At 32.7% G+C, this 11,260-nt stretch overlaps 1 pseudogene; it reads right to left on the bottom strand.

Annotated features, from left to right (window-relative positions):
• Positions 1-4,498: 4,498 nt before the first annotated feature.
• LOC111313352 (auxin-responsive protein SAUR32 pseudogene) lies at positions 4,499-5,730 on the bottom strand (annotated as a pseudogene).
• Positions 5,731-11,260: the final 5,530 nt, after the last annotated feature.

Raw genomic sequence — 11,260 nt, 5'->3', positions numbered from 1 at the left:
CCTTTGCTTCATGGTGCGTGTATGTGCGTTTGAGTCGAAGACGCTAGCTAAATTCATTGATGCTGAAAGGTTCCACCACCACAAATTGGAATGATTTTTTCTTTTTTAAATGGTTTGCATAAGTCAATGGGCTTCTTCTAATTTTTCTTGCACCACATGCTACCTTAATAATTAGTCTATATTACCCTTGTAAAAATACTTGCATCCAGGCGAGGCCAGCTATCAAACAACAAAATTCATTTCCCTGTTGAAGATTTTGGTGGGATTATTTCCTGACAAATGACAACCAATTAAGCTGTTAACACATGTTGTTCTTGAACACCCTGATCCAGGGCCGAAGAATAATCCTCTTAAAGCATTACTTTTATATATATATATATATATATTATTATAGATGTTGTAGGTTATCCAATATAGTTATTATTATTATTATTATTATTATTATTATTATTATTATAGATGTTATAGATTATCCAATATAGTGGTTAAAAAATAAGCGGAGGAGAGGAGACTTTCATTAAAAAAAAAAAAACTGCAGGAAATGCAGTAAACTATATATATATATATATCATTATAAAATTGGATTAATAAAAAATGTGAAGCGTGAATAGACGCGGTACAGCACCTTCGAGTAGCTTTTCCGTGCCCGTATCGCGATCATTGGATACTCAATCGTGTGATGTGAATAAGGGAAACGACATATATGTAGAAATTTTATTTAATCTATTTAATAATTCATTAATCAATAAATAAAATAGGAAATTTTCGACTGATTAACCATTAAAAAAAAAAAAAAACCAAGAAACAAATACATGATGAATGATGATGATGATACATTAAACGTCTGAATAGAATGGGATATGTCACAAGATTATAATATAACTTCAATATTTTAATGTCAGAAAGAGTAATATAATTCCACCCAAGTATTGTGAGATTGCAAGGCCTGTCTTAAATTTTTATATGTATATGCATTTTCCTCAAGTCTGAAACTTCTTCCTATTGGCCAAAAAAAAAAAAAAACCCTTCTTTCTAATCAAATTAATTAAACTACTTATTTCCTTTTTTATTATTGTTCTTGATTTGGTCAACTATAGCGTAGAAAGCTCCAAAAATATTTTGTATTGAATTAGGTAATTAACAATTTTAAACACAACCGTCCACAGCACCCCCCCCCCCCCAAAAAAAAAAAAAAAGAAAAGCAAAATTCTTGATACTCATCTTCAGTCATTCCAAGATTTTAGAAAGAGTAAAGAGAAAAATCAGGGAATCTTGAATGCTCAATTTCATGAATTAATGAATTTCAAAATTTACTAGGATTTTTCTTTGTATGCATGCTGCCCTTCATTTCTGCATCTGTGGTACCCCGCAATGTAAAATTTTTATCATTCAATGAGTCATTTTCTACCCTTTTGGAGATCAAAATCTTCATTTCTTTGATGCAAAAGGGACGTCTGTCCAAATATCATTTCAGGCTGTGGATTCAGATCATCGAATGCCTTATTCAGTGCTTCCATTAAACCTCCTACTAATAATTCTGCAGGATTTGTTGTCGGGTTTTATACTTCTAATGCTGATGTCTTCAAAGCCAACCACGACGAACTTGACTAGGAAATGCTCTCAGGGCAAGAGTGGCTTGTCCAAACCAATCATTTTGGGAATAACGAAAGTGTTTTAGGCAGAGATACATGATTTATTCACATTGTCAAGACCGGCGGAGGTATCCTATCAATCGTTAAACCCAACTTGCTTAAGATGTAGCCACTAGGCGTGTTTCATTAGGAGCATGCAAATGGAATTTTCAATTCTACATAATTAAATTTATAGTTATAATAAATGTGATACATAATTTAATTGCAGTTATTTTTAAGAGTTAACATTCAACAAATTTATTTGTATAAAAAATTAATCTATGGTATGTAAAAAAAATCATATCTATAGTTACTTTTGTGCATCAAAAGAAGAAATCATTGGAGATCTTTGAGATAAGATTTGGATTTGTTCCAATCCTTTTATTTTTTGTCTAACAAGTTGGACAAAGTCAGTAGTACTGTTCTATTAACTTCAACATCCAATGGCATGAATTTATGAACTCATCATCCATACTTTGAATACAATGACTATAGGCTCAGTGTTTAACCAACGAAAAAAAGAAAACCAAATGTCAAATCAAAGTTTATCTCTGAATGCATCATATTCATATTTATTATGTGAAGCCTATCTAGAATATTGTCTGACCTAGAGTGAATGCATGCTTCATACAAAAATTTGTTCTAAAAAAATTTGATAATTATTGTAACTTATAATTAAAAAAAATATATAAAGCATTCCATATATATGCACCATTTAGTACTCCCAAATGACATAGCTTCTCAAGAATGGTTTGTTTACCTAAATTTACTCACATTGACTTTTGAATTGAGTTCATACCTCATAATAATTTTTATTAATTTTAACGATTTTTTAAAAATTAATTTAATTAAGAACCTAGGTTAATTTTGGTGTTACTTGATACATTTGGTCAACTATATAGCTAGAATAATGTCTTGGATTTTTTTCCTTGGAAATTCCTAACTAATTTTTTTTTATGAAATAAAATAGTTCCAAGTGATATTTATTTATTCCACTGTCACAATCAATGAAACCAAGAGTTTTTTTTTTTTTTTTTTTTAACAATATTAAAATTTTAAAAATGCTTTTTTAAAACCCCAAAAGCTTAACATGAACAGAAAAATTAATCACTTGAAACAAAGAAAAGCTATTTAAATGGATAGTGCCATTGTCATCAACTCTTTTTCATTTACAAGTCATTAAAAATTTAGTGTACAACATTGAAACCCCACCACCAACTCGAAGGCCACAATGTTTTCTTATCTGCCGTTTGTTTGGCTTTAAACTCTCAATTTCCGTAACATAAATGGCTCCAAAGGATGCCAGAGAAGCTCTTTATTCCTGACCCATATAAACCTCAATAAATACAGTGTGAAAAAAAGGTACAAACTGCCCTTTGTTTGTATCTGGAGTTAAGGGCAGAAGATACGTGCCCTACAAAAACATCAAAACCTTGGTCTTACTTAACCAAACAGGGTATTGAATTGAACCCAACCCTCCACTACTGACTTGCTTGACCCTCTCAACACCTTTCTCAATTCCCCCTTGCCTCTCCTCTTCTCTCCCGTCACCTCTCTCACTCCATTGCGGTTCAGACAACAAAAGAATAGTTAAACACACACATGTTCATGTTTCAATCAGTTTTTCACTTTTAAAAACTCAGTTAAGTTCAATATCTCAAGTCTCATATGTTTGCATGTAGGATACAGTCTTTCACCCATTTCGAAGAATTCTCAGTGACTTCAGATTTCGTGAATCTAGGAGCTGTGGTCCGTACTCTAATTTCTACAGCTTTCATCGTAGCTAATGATCAGTTCTTGACAACTATGAAAACTGATTTTTCATCGGTAGAAAAAAAAAAAAAGCAGTCAAATTTTGTTGACTTACATTTATCCCTTTGACTAAGGGATAGGATAATCAGAGCTTAACACAAAACCTGTTTAGATAAAGATAAAATAATTTCCGATATACTCATATCCATTGTTGCAATTTGCACACAAACAACAGCAACATATTAACATTATTAAACAGATGTTTAATCCTAGACTACATATATAGTGTTTTTCTAAAAAAAAAAAAGGGTCAAATTGCTAGATCTTGATTAATATTTTTTTTTTATTTTTAGTTGCTTGTATCAATTTTTGAAATGTAAATCATCATAGATATCAATACTATCAATTTTCAATGATAGATATGATGACTAGAGATCCGAAACACTCATAAATTTGTCAGTGCAGTTAGTGTACCTAGGATGAAAGGATTTATGACTAGTCTTTCCTTTCAAGGAACCTATTTGAAGATTTGTTAAGGCAGGTGTGGATAATTGTACAGAATTTGCTTCGTTTGGTGATGCTTTCACTAAGGGTGGTGTGAACAAAGAAGTGCTTTTCATGGATGGATTGGTGTTATCTAGCCCACTCTAATGTTTTGGTGACTATTCTTCTATAGTATAGATGTTTTTGTGGCTATTCTGCTATAGTATAGCTCTGTTTATTGGGCTTGATATCTCTTGGCGTATGTTTCTTAATTGAGTAGTGTTTATGGTTTTATCTTGCTGTGGAGGATGGATCAGACTCATCTTGGCTCTCCTTTACTTGTTGGAAGTATATGAAATGGTTGATTTGTGATAGAATCTGGAGTTTCAAGGGGTAAATCTTTTTTGTGTGTGCAGTGGTTAATAGTGGTTTCATTCTTACTGTCAAATGTTAATTTGTGTTTTGCTGCTTTTGGATCATATACTTTGTATGGCATATTTGATGTTTTACTTGAGTCTCTTGACTATCATCCTATTAATAAAATGATTTTGGCCTAGAAAAAAAATTTCAAAGAGTTGGTATAGAAGAAAAAAGAAATTCTAAATATTTCATGATTCACAATCTAAATGTAAATATTTAGAAATTAATTCCAAGATTAAATTAATTTCGAGATTAATGAGATTGATTTCCACAGTTATCGTGCCCAATATTTCAGACTTAAAGCAAGAGCAATGACCCTACCAAGAGCCCTTGTCTATTCTAAAGATGCCAAACGCCATTCAATTCTTCAATATATTCCTCTTTAAGATTGAAAAGAAAGGAAATTAAGGAAAAAAGGCATTTACTTCTTTCCCGTTACGATTCCTAACAAAATAACCAAGTCACTACAATTGCAAGCAACAATTGTCGTCATTATCGCATCATCTTTTATCATCATCCTCTTCAACCAACCGTCTAAGGTCTACCAACAAACAGGAAAAAGCAAAGCACACCCGAATTTACAAATTCAAGAAAAAAGATTATACTACTAATTAACAATCAAATCTTGTTCTTCATGGTTTTAGGCCGCCCTTGTTTGGCACTTACAAAACCATAACTCATTTTTTTCTTTTTTGGTCTTTTGATTGGTTAATAACAAGAATTCAAACCCTAAAACATCCGATATGATGGTGATGATGAAGCGACTTTTCCCTATCAATCAAGCCCCGGACATTCCTAAACTCCTCTACATGACAAGGGATGGTGATCGTACCCTTCTGATCGAACCCGTACTCTTCCTCAGCTTCTTTCAACAGCTGCATGAACAACGGGTGATTAAAGTACATAACAGGCACCACAAATCTCTGTTGCTCCTCCCCTAGTGATCCAACCTTGATGGCCAAACACCCTTTTGGTACATCCCTTGCATGTTTCTTCCCATGATGATGATGATGAAGGTGTGGTAGGTGTAAATGAAAATTCCTCAAACTTTTCTCTGCACTACCCATTTCTCCAACAATAACCAAAAAAAAAAAACCCAAGAGCAAGATTATCCAAAGGCAAAAACCCTACTTCTTTTACAAAATAAAAAAGTTAGAGGCAAGAACAAGAAAAAGGGCAATGGTTGTTTGCAATGGGTTGTTCGAAGATGGTGAGTGAAGAGTATCTGAGAGCCTTAGGCACGTTGGTTATGGTTGGTAATCCAAACCAACATGTAAACTCATACAAACCAGAAATTGGAGAAGATAAATATATATAAAGCCGAAGCAATAGAAAGAGAAAGAGAAAAAAAAAAAAGGTGGTTTTTATATGCCCCGGAAAGCACTATGGTTTTCTTGTTTTTGTGTATAACGTGGATTCACAGACGTTTCATTTAAAAGGGGTTTAAGGGAATCTGATGATGATAAAAGGGGTTATGGTGATAATTGATTAATTTATCGTTGTAACGAACAAAATTTGGTGGGAATGGCAAAGTGTGTAATTAAGGGTGAATCGAAGGGGTAAGACAGGTAGATGGTGAGTGATAGACAAAGCGACACGTGGTTAGATGTAGAGGGTGATGTGGATTTCACGAAAGGGAATAGCTGACGGCCGACGTGGAAGGTGTCGTTTTACAGTAAAGAAAAAAAATATATATATATATATATATTTGTGGAAGACAGCCAATAACTAAATAATTAATTAATAGATTATAAATCAATAAAAAAAATAAATTTAAAAACTTTTTTTACCACTAAAATAAAGCTTTAATGACACTTGTGCTTTTATTTCTCTACGACATTAACTATTTTCTTTTTTGTACTTCGGAAAACCAATCCGTACTAAAAAAATCATGTGGTTTTTATTCTCAATAGAATTTATGGATTTCCAGATTCTTCTTTTATTAAAAAAAAAAAGAAATTCAAGAAATAACCCTTTTACTCCTCCCACTTACCTGTTAATTGGGTTTTGTCTTTTTTGGTTGCCCTTTTTTAAGTAATCCATTGGTTGGTTGCTTCGAAAAAAAAAAAAAAAAAGGTACGAAAAGTGAAGGTCTTAATTTTGTGATTAATAATTTGATTAGCACTTCACTCAAACTCTCAAAGGAGAGTAAAAAGAAAAGTTGAAACGGAATCAAATGAAGAAGTAATTGGGATTGAGATGTGTTTTTTAATTAACAAAATAGGATTCCAGAATCCGTGAATTTATGAAGTGTTACAATCTATCTGCCATGGCTGATGGGACACAAAATCTGAATCGCTAGATATGGTGTTGGATTTCATTGTCAATCCAGAATGAGATGGCAAATTTGTCAATCTCGAAAAAAGTCCCAAAAGAGTTTCTGACCCTTTGATCTGGAGCCTAGCAGGGTCAGTCACAGACGATTTTTTTCCTTTTTTTTTTTTTTATAGGCTGACACTATTACGCTTAAAAACAATAACAATAACCATTTTATTATGGTTATCTTTAGTTGCATTTTAAATTTATGTTTAGTTTGATTCGTATAATCATAAAATATTTTTTTAATAAATTTAATAGTTAAATTTTAATATTTATAATTTTTTATCTTCATATTCCGTTGTTTTGTAAAAGAAAATTACTATGTTATTGTATATTGATAAGAAAAATTATTTAGTATATTGATAGCAAATTTTTTTTAATTTTACAAATGTAATTACTATGATAATAAATATCTAATTTTTTTAAATTAATTTTTTATTTTTTAAATATATACTAACAAATATGTTTCATAATTTTAATTTCGCTTGTAAATTAAAAATTATCACGATTGATATATCTAATAATTTCACATTAAATATATATATAAAAAGATCTGATTTGATTTGTTCAAATACCAGATATATTTTCGGGAGCATCATTCTCCATTATTAATTTTTTTTATTTTAAAATTGGTAATGCCAGATTTAACTTTTAAGAAAATGAAATGAGGGATATTCATTTTTAGTGCTTACCAATGAAGGACACAGCAATGCAACAGAATATTAGCATATTATGATAGCAATTATAAACCTATCACAAATGAACAAAACAAGAGACAAAAAAGGATGGCTTAATGACTTGTTTTTGCCAATAACAACATCTAAACATTAATTAAAAAAAAATTTTCACTCCCTAAATCTGTATTTGTGAATTCAGAGGAATTTGTATGCAATTAGTGAATTTGACACAAAATACCTCCTATTAATTGTCATCATTTACTTAGAAAATTTTCAATTCATTGGATAAACCAAAAATACAAATGTTTATCGATAAATTGAGCTCGGGAATTACATTTTTCACGTTGCCATTGGATGGTCAACTGGGTCTGAAGTGCATACGCAGACAACCAGCTGCCACGCATTAGACACAGTGCACAGTGCACACACTAGCAAAGGTCAATAGTAATTTCATAACAATGGTGCACTTTAGCACATGATTAACCAGCCAGTAGCCCCAATACCCCGTTGCCCGAATCAGAATGTTGGACTTTGGAGAAACAACATGATCCAGAACAGGGCCTTAAATCATCTCTACTGGCCCAAAGACTTTGACTTGAGCTAGCACAGCCATTTGACCAAGGAATCAAACTGGTTTCATAATTTTAGTCCTTAGGGCAATCATTGATTTTGCGAAACATATTCTGTTATATCTGCTTTAAATTTAATAAGGTTCATTTAAAGATAATTCATTTCAAAGCTATGCCAGTTAGGCAGAAATGAGTTGTAGCCATTTCTGCCTATTTTCCTGAACTATTATAACACTTTAAAACATAGGCATTTACTGGTTTTTAAAATCTTGGTCTGTTCATGAGTACAACGTGGAACAAGGGCAAAATTTGGGTTGTCTACGTCGTTGAAAACTCAGTTGATGTTGAGAACTCATCACTCACAAAGCTGGAGAATATTGCTTTGATAGTTTTTTTTTTTTTTTTTTTTTAACTCTGCACTCAGTAAGACTATAACAGTAGTGCTTTTCTGGCCAACTTGAATCTTAAAAAAAGCCTCAAATGGAATATTTCAAAGGAGAGAATCTTTCAAGTTCTTTTTTGGGATTTATAATATGCTCACTTACAAATATGCTCATAGTTTGAATTTTCAAATGCATGGCTCCTTTTGCCTTTCAAATAGTTGATTGCCACCCAAGTTTAATTGCCTTTCATAGTTTACTGTTATTTTCCAAGATCTAAAAATGATTAATGATTTTTATTGGATGAAAAATTGGGTTGAGTAGGAGACATACATGGTGATGAAAAAAGATGTAAAGTGAAGGAGGAATTGGGGAAAGGAGACACCACCCAAAGTGGGGGAGGACTGAATGTGGCTTTTCTGAAGAAAGAAAAAGTTATTCTTCTCTTCCTCCTTTTTTGGGGGATGCCCTAATATAAATATAAATAAACTTTCATATGTGAACATTGAAAAATAAATGATATTACCATATTTTGAGTTCAACTCATAAAATTATTGAGATGTAGGATATAATAAGGTCGAGCATATAAATCACTAAATTCGGACATATGGAGTTCCTCTCAATGGAAATTGTAGGCAGATATTCAAAAATATCAATAGCCAAATTGTATCCATCCCTTTATTTGTATAACACATGCATCAAAACAACCTTTTTTTGTAAATTATGATTGACAATTTTTCCGCAATTGTCTTACTCATAAATATACGCAAAGAAGAGAGCAGTGTTTAGTTTGGGAAGGTTCTAAATTTATGGGTTAAGCACATCTCCTTGCACGCCACCCCCACTCATTCAGGTTAGGTCTGGGTCGTTGCCTAACGCAGATTGGCTACGTCGAAGGTTTGGTTTTTTTTTTTTTTTTTTTTTTTAAGAAAGGAAACGAAGAATGGATGCTTTCCTTTTTGGGTTTTATACGAAATTTTTGGGCTTCAAAAAATTTGGTAATTGGTATGAAGAACAGGCAGCCTCATTTGTATTGTGTAATGACAAACTTGGACTCACTGATGGTGAACAAATATTGGGCTTTTTTACCACAATGTTATTAGTATGCAGCATTTTCTGCCATTTCAGAATTTTTGGCTACAAGAAAAGAAAGGGGAAAAGAAAAAAAAAAAGGAATTCTGAGGTTTCACTCAAGAAAAATTACAGCAAACAAAAATTTACCGTTTTAGAAAGAAGTGAAGTGGTACTTTGCTGATTTGCATAAACTTGTACGAACACAAAAGGCTAAAAGAAACAATTGTAATGCGGTTTTAGGGTTTCCGTTATTGTTTTATGCTTTTTGGTTTATTAACTAGAAGATAATAGAGAGTTTAATTATGTATTACTAGTACAAATTTCGGAGACCAAATCAATTCCAGTTTGTCCAAGGTAGTTTTGTCTGAAAAGCTGCAGTATAATCTGCAGACATCAAAGGTATTCTTCTTTTACCATTGGATTTTTAGGAGGTCGATTACTAAATTAAGCATTTGTGTGATTTGACACCCACAACAGTAGTGACAAACGCAAAAGAATCCTTTTTATAACAAAAACAATTATCAAGCAAGATTTTGTTTGCAAAACTAGAAGATGGGTTGACAGCAGTTTGCAAAAGTCCGAACTTTGTGAGCTTTGCTGATGGATTGAAGACCTAGATATGATAAAACCAGGGAAATAAGTGAGCTGAAAGGAACAAGAGATTAAAACTTGAAATCCCAAATCCAAGACGGCCTTGTTGCTGATGGTTTGTTGCCACTAACTATATTTCATGGCCAGTGAGCCTTCGTTGTCACCAACAGGCTTTGAGGAGAAAGACAAAAATGAAAGACAGACGAAGGAAAAGAAAGAAGAAAAAAAAGGCGCAAATAGAGAAATACTAGCAACTACGAAAAATCGAAAGCTAAAAAAGGAAAACCGAAAAGAAAAGCAAAACAAAAACTACTGTAATAATACTTTCCATTCGTGTGAAATAGTGTTAAGAAGGCTTTTTTCTGCTGGGGTCGGAAGAAACAAGTTAAATTCTGGATAAAATTCATCCAATTAATAGAACCCAAATCAATTGTCTGAGATCGTATGAATTCTATTTAAAATAATTACTTTACTCCATCTTTTCCTTGATTTTTTCATCAACCACGTATATGAAAACAGTTCCATCAAACAGCTTGGCATTGGCAATGGGATTCATCATGGGTTCAAATCATGGGCTCCTCCAACTGATAGGGAAGTATCTAACAACATTGGAAAAGTTTACTAAGATGAAAGGAAGCCAATATATGTTTAGAGGTCATGTTAAAACTTTAATGTACTGCCATCAATTCAACTGTAAGTACTAGATTGTAACCCTATGCAGGAAGTAACTGTTTGGGTACTTAACAACCTGTTCAAAGTCCATTAACCATGTATAGGAAAACGTTTCCGTCAAACACAGATTGGCAATGGTGGCACCCGACAAGGGTTCAAATCATGGGCCCTATTCCAGCTGATGGGAAAGTAGCAAGCAGCAATGTTGAAAATTTTTGCTAAGATGAAATGGAGCCAAGACAGCTTATATAGGACCACGTGATATGTTTAGAGGTCAAGATAAAACATTAATATTGTACTACCATAACACAATTACTAGATTGTAATCCTATCAATGGAGCTACTACTAGTACTATTTAGGTACTTACATCCTGTGCAAAAATGCGTTAAAACCTTTTTGGTCAAGCTACACACAAAACACACTATAGTCGGCAATCATTCACAGGAAAATTGTGGCCTTGGGGCTTCACGAATTCATCAAACACGGCCCCAATAAACTTATTTTCTCTCTCTAGAAATCAAGGCTACTAAAAGCTAGTCTCGAAAATCATGATCAAAAGCAAAGCAGAAAGGGTTTTACTTTATGTTGTGAAAGGTCGAAAAGATCCAATTCCCCAAAGGGCAATTCTTTTTTATTTTTTATTTTGCCAGAAAAAGGCGGTTCTTTAGGGGACAGCATTTCATACGACTGC

This window comes from Durio zibethinus, chromosome 23 (assembly GCF_047325235.1).
Source record: "Durio zibethinus cultivar Kanyao isolate XHJ-2024 chromosome 23, ASM4732523v1, whole genome shotgun sequence".
Lineage (NCBI taxonomy): Eukaryota > Viridiplantae > Streptophyta > Magnoliopsida > Malvales > Malvaceae > Durio > Durio zibethinus.
The sequence above is the reverse complement of the archived record's forward strand: the minus strand, read 5'-3'. Positions and strand labels throughout refer to the sequence as shown.